General features: G+C 38.5%; 1 protein-coding gene across 2 annotated transcripts in view; it reads right to left on the reverse strand.

Annotated features, from left to right (window-relative positions):
- Positions 1–6593, reverse strand: part of GABRB3 (gamma-aminobutyric acid (GABA) A receptor, beta 3) — a 484556-nt gene that overhangs the window by 53456 nt on the left and 424507 nt on the right. The window lies entirely within an intron of this gene.

Genomic DNA, 6593 nt, shown 5'->3' on the forward strand with positions numbered 1-6593 from the left:
ACAGCTCAAAAGCATCCACTCTCCTGTCCTCCCTAGTCATTGTCCAACTCTCTGATGCATAACAAGCGATTGCAAAGACCATGGCCTGTATCAGGAGCACCTTAGTCTCCAGAGAGACACCGTTGCTCCTGAGTACTTTAGAGAGATCTCTAAGAGCAGACTTTCCCAATTACGTGTTATCATCGAAGAGTTGGACAGTGACTAGGGATGATAGAAAGAGAATTGATGCCTTTGAGTTGTGGTTCTGAAGAAGACTGTTGAATATACCATGGATTGCTAGGAGAACAAACAGGTTTGTCCTAGAGAGGGTGAAGCCAGAATGTTCCCTGGAGTCAAGGATGCTGAAGGTTTGTGTGACATACTTTGGACGTGTTGCAAGGAGGGACTGGTCCTTGGAGAGGGACATCATGTTTGGGAGAGTGTAGGGGCAGTGAAGGAGAGGAAGGCCCTTGATGGGATGGATCGATTCTGTGAGTGGAGTGGTGTGAATGAATATATCTGAGATGGCAAGGTTGGCACAGGATAGAAAGGCATGTAGGGCTTTTGTATGTAGGGTTGCTATGAGTTGCAAACTACTTGATGGCACATAAAAACAACAATATGAGAAGAAAGCGAACTGAATTTTAGTTGGGTGCAGTAACCTGAACACAACCACAAAGTCAAATTGACTGATTGTATAGTTTAAATCTTCTCATCTTTGCTGAGTTTATTTTTGAATTGACTTATCCTTTGGTGATAGTGGTGTGTTGAAATCTCCTACCACAATTGCGATACTGTCAATTTCTTTCTTCAATTCTGTTAACTGTTGTGTTATATATTTTGGGAGTTTAACATTTGGTGCATAAATGTTTTACAAGCTTATGTCCTTTTGATCTATTGTTCCTTAAATCAATATGTAACTTAAGAAAAAAAAGCAGGAGTGGCAATACTTATCTATGATAAATTAGATCTCTTATTGTTTTTACTTTACCAGCCCAGCACGCCCAAATGCTGGAAAACTCCAGACTCCCAGTTCATCTGGCAAGTTCACTCTGCCAACCCCCTCGTGGGCCCAAAAAAACCACCACTTGTGCCTGAAGCCCTCAAATGTACCGCGCCTCAAAAAGCCAGAGTCCTGATTTAGGTGACATTAAATATCCCAAGACCCTAGGTGGGGCTTGACCTTTCAGTATCTTACTAGCCTGGCACGCTTAAATGCTTACAAGCCCCGCCTAAGCTCTTGGGATATTTAATGTCAGCTGAATCCAGACTCTGGCTTTTTGAGGCATGGTATATTTGAGGGCTCAGGACACATGTGGTGGTTTTTTTGTTCCATGAGGGGGTTGGTAGAGTGGATTTGCCAGATGAACTGCGGGTCTGGGGCAAGGAGTTTGCCAGCATTTGGGTGTGCCGGGAGGGCTGGTAAGACATTGAAAGGTCAAGCCCTGCCTAGGGTTTTGGGATATTTAATGTCAGCTGAATCTAGACTCTGGCTTTTTGAGGCGTGGTACGTTTGAGGGCTCAGGGCACATGTGGTGATTTTTTTTGTCCCACGAGGAGGTTGGCAGAGTGGAGTTGCCAAATGAACTGTGGGTCTGGCGCAAGGAATTTGCCAGCATTTGAGCATGCTGGGCGGGCTGGTAAGACATTGAAAGGTCAAGCACCGCCTAGAGTCTTGGGATATTTGATGTCAGCTGAATCCGGACTCTGGCTTTTTGAGGTGCAGTAGGTTTGAAGGCCTGTGGCCCTCGGGCCAGTCTTTCATCGTTTTTGTTCATACATTCCTCTAGGTCGTATAGCCCTGGTGTACAAGTTGCTGTACAGTGGTCACTTGTGGTTGTTATGAGGCTGAATACTGTGACACTGATGTGTCAAATGCGTTAATGGTTGGTTACCCAGTGCGGAAAGAGTGTGGGGCGGAGCTCCCTGATTAAAACAAGCTTGGAAGAAGAAGTGTTATCCACTTCCATGATAGCTTGCCTCCGGAAACCCTACGAACCTGGAGAGAGAATGAAAGGCACCCAAGCGTCTAAGACTCTCCTTCTTAGGGTCAGTATGAGTCGCCTGTGACTCGATGGCACTTAACAACAACATTGTTTTTACCTACTGATTTACGTGATTTTTTTATGCCAATTCTTGCCCAGTCTTCCCCCCTGCCCTTTTAAAGTGTGATTTTATCAAAAGTTTTAAAAATTTGGATTTTCATTTATTCATTGTTGCACATTTTCCTCTCTATGCTTCCAGTTCACTTTTTAAAAAGGATATTCATTCAGTATCACATAATTTACCACCTCCTCCCACCCTTCCTTTAGTCCACTTTGGTATGTCCAGTTCTCCTGCAAATAATGCTTAATTATATATTCATTTTAAACAGTTCTTTCCTTCATCTGTTGTAATGCAGTGCCATTATTTATTGCCTCTTTACTTGTTTTCCCTTTCCCACTCCCCATGTCAGTCCTGTTTTGTAACAGTAATATTATATTTGTTCTTTTGTGACTAAGATATTTCACTTAGCAAATGACCTCCAAGGTCATTCATGTTGTACAATATTTTATGAGTTCCTTCATTTTCAGTGCTGCATAGTATTCCATTGTGCTAATATCATAATTTTGTAACCATTCATTTTTTGGTGGGCACTTGGGTTGCTTCCATCTCTATGTCATTGTGAATAACACAGCAATAAACACGAGTGTGCATATATCTGTTTTGGTGGTGGCTCTGGTACCTTTAAGGTGTATTCCTGGTAGTGGAATTTTCGGGTAAAGTGATATTTCCATTTCCAGATTTTTGAGAAAGCATCACACTGCATTCCATAGTGGTTGCATCATTTCACACTCCCACTAGCAGTGAATAAGGTTCCAATCTCTTCACAACCTCAGTAGCATTTGTTGTTTGCTGCTTTGTTGAATTTTGCCGTTGTTGCTGGGTGAGATGATACAGTTATTTTGATTTGCATCTATCTCTCTGAGAGGTAGAGATTTTGAACATTTCTTCATGTGTTTCTCTGCCATCAAAATGTCATCATTGGTGAAGTGTCTACTCATGTCCTGTGCCCATTTTGCAATTTGGTTGTTTACTTTTTTCTTGTTGAGGTGCTGGTATATTCTATAAATTTTAGATATGAGGACCTTATCAGATATGTCTTTACCAAATATTTTCCCAGTCTGTGCCTTTCCTTTTTACCCTGTTTAAGAAGGTTTTTGAAGTGCATAGAGATTTGAGTCTTAGAAGGTCCAACTCATCTATTTTGTTCACTCCTGGTTTTAGGTTTTTCAAGATGCTTTGAGGACTGTTCATATTGCGGATTAGGGCTTCTACCATTCTTCTATGCTTTTTTTTTTTTGTGAAATTAAGTCCTTAGTTTTACTTTTAGGCTTTTGATCCACTTTGAGTTGATTTGTATGCATGGTGTGAGGTGTGGATCTTTTTTTACAAATAGTTTTACAATCTTGACAATACCAATTGATAAAGTAGCCTTCATTTCCCCATTTAATGATCTCATCTTATCAAAAATCAGTTGACAATAGGTAGGTGAGCTGATTTCTGGTTTCTCACTTCTATTCCATTGATCAATGTGTCTGTCACTGTACCGGTACCACACTGTCTTGACCACTACAGCTGTGTGGTAGGCTCCGAGATTAGGGAGTGAGATGCCTCCTACCTTGCTTCACCTTTTCAGGAGTGCTTTACTAATTCGGGGTTTCTTTCCATTCTAGATGAAATTGGAAATTGCCTTTACCAACTCATTAAAACATGGAATTGGTATTTGTATTAGGATTGCATCGAACTTGTAGATTGCCTTTGGTAGAATTGTCATTTTCATAATATTGAATCTTTCTATCTCTGAGCATGGTATATTCTCTAATTTCCCAAGGTCTCTTTTTGTTTCTTATAGTCATGTTTATAATTTTCTCTAAATAGGTCTTTTGTGTTTCTAGTTAAATTTACTCACAAATATTTAATCTTTTTTCCCCATTTTTATTTACACTATTATGATGGGTATTGGCTTTTTTTTTTCCTTAAAAAATACCATTTCTCTATTCTCTGAACAGGTCTTTTGTGTTTCTATTTAGATTTACACCCAAGTATTTTATCTTGCTTTAATTTTTAATTAAGCTGTATTCATATCTTTGTCACGGTAGAGAAATCCAATTGATTTTTGCGTGTTAATCTAGTATCCTGCCACTTTGATGAATTGGTCGACCTATTCAGATGGTTTTCTTGCTGAGTCTTTAGAGTTTTTTAATATACTATCATATTATCTGCATACATAGATAATTTTACCCCTTCTTTGCCAATATGGATGCCTGCTATTACCTTCTCTTATCGTTATTACTAAGCTTCCAATATAATACTGAATAGGAGACGTGATGATGGGCATCCTTGCCTAGTTTCTGTTCTCAAAGAGAATGCCTTTAATCGCTGTCTATTGAGAATGATGTTGGCTCTTGGGTTTTCATATATATTTTTTACTACATTGAGAAAATTCTCGTCTATTCCTAGTCTTTTGAGTGCTTTAATCAGAAAAGACTGTTGGGTTTTGCCAAAGGCCTTCTCTGCATCAGTTGATAGGATCATGTGGTTCTTGTCCTTTGGTTTGTTAATGTGATGAATTACACTGATGGTTTTTCTTATGTTGAACAATTCTTGCATACTTGGTACTTGGTAATGGCGAATTATTTTTTTTTTAAGTGTACTGTTGGATTCTTTTGGCAAGGATTTTATTGAGTACTTGCATCTATGTTCATGAGAAATATTGGTCTACTGTTTTCTATTTTGGTGGTGTCTTTACCTGACTTTTATATTATATGTTTGCTTCATGGAACGAGTCTGGGAGAAGTCTATCTTTTTTCTATATTCTAAAATACTTAATGTAGAATAGTAAATTGCAAAATTCACTGGTAAAACCATCTGGTTTAGGGTTTTGTGGTGTTTTTGTTTGTTTTTTGGGGGTTTTTGTTGTCATTGTTGGAAATTGTTTTATTATCTGTTCGATTTCTTCTTTTGTATTGAATCTGTCCAGGTGTCCTACTTTGTCAGTTTAGGTAGGTTGTGAGTTTCTCTGTATTTGTCCATTTACTCTAGGTTCTTATATTTGTTTGAGTATGTTGTTGTTGTTATGTGCCATGAAGTCGCCTGTGACTCATAGCGACCCTATGCACAGCAGCCCTAAACCCTGCTCTATCCTTTGCCAATCTTATTGTCTCCAACACACTTATCTCCATTACCTCAGTGACTGAATTAATCCATCTCATCAAGGGTTTTCCTCTCCTGCGCTGTGCCTCCACCCTCCGAAGCATGATGTCCTTCTCGAAGGACTGATCCTGCCTTGCAACATGATCAAAATATGTCATACGAAGCTTCAGAATCCTTGCCTAGCTTCACCCTCTCCAGGACGAACTTGAGAGCCAAGCAAACTGAAGCTGTCAACAATCTCAATCTCTTCACCATCTATCATGATGCTGCCAATTGGCCCAGTGATGAGAATTTTTGTTTTCTTGATGTTGACCTTCAATCCATATTGAAGGCTGTAGTATAGTTTTTCCATAATATTTCACTGTTAACGTTTTTATTTTAATTGGTTCTGTTGTGACATTGTCCCTTGCTTGCTGATTATTTATATCTTTGTTCTTCTTTTCCTTTTTCAGTTTTGCTAGTAGTTTGTCGATTCTATTGAACTTTTTACTGAACCAACTCCTGGTCTTATTGATGGTTGCAATTGTTTTTCATTTAATTTATTCTGCCCCAATTTTTATAATTTCATTATTTTTTATGAGGTGTCAGATTTTCTTGCTGCTTTCCCCCCAAATTATTGGAAAGGTTAGGATAAATTATCAATTATAATTTTTTTCTTCCATGTTGATGTGTTTGCTTATTGCTCTAAATTCACCTCTACTGCTTTGGTTGTTTCCTAGAGGTTTTCGTGTTCTCATTGTCATTTGTTTCAAGAAACTTTTTTACTGTGCCTGTGATGTTAGTGCTCCTAATGCAGGACAGTGGGGCAGCTGTAAGGTGTTACCCACGTGGCAAGTCTTTGTAAGCGCTTCCAGAGTTTTTTGTCTTAAAATGTTTACTAGATTTGGGCATGTATAGATGTTTACATCTGTTATTTTATTCTATTAATTTTCTTTTTTCTCCATTGTGATTACTAAAGTTTATTTTGATGCTGAGAAAAGCTCACAACCGACTTCTTTACCCACAGACTTATTTTGACAAAGTTACTTCAGTGTTTGACATGAAGATACACATTTATTTTTGTACACAAATATCTAGCCAATTTTACAAACACACTTGAATAATTTCTCCTGTGCCATTAATTGCCTCCAAAAATATGCTGAAAGGTCTGTTATGGGTCAGTAGTATTCTGTAAATTTTGATGATGAATCCCTAGTCTGAAATGTCATTTCCAAATATTTTTATCCAGCCAGTGGACTTTCTCTTTACCTTGTTAGAAAAATTTAAAGCATACAGATATGTGATTTTTAGAAGGCATTATTTCTTGATTTAATCTTACCCTTGTTGTCCAGTTCTGACTATGTTTGGGACACCGTTCATGCCATAGACTATGTTGTTGTGGTTGTTATGTGCCGTCGAGTTGTTTCCGACTCATAGCG

Source organism: Elephantulus edwardii, unplaced genomic scaffold (assembly GCF_000299155.1).
Source record: "Elephantulus edwardii isolate Elephantulus edwardi_28Jun2011 unplaced genomic scaffold, EleEdw1.0 scaffold00234, whole genome shotgun sequence".
NCBI classification, from domain to species: Eukaryota; Metazoa; Chordata; class Mammalia; order Macroscelidea; family Macroscelididae; genus Elephantulus; species Elephantulus edwardii.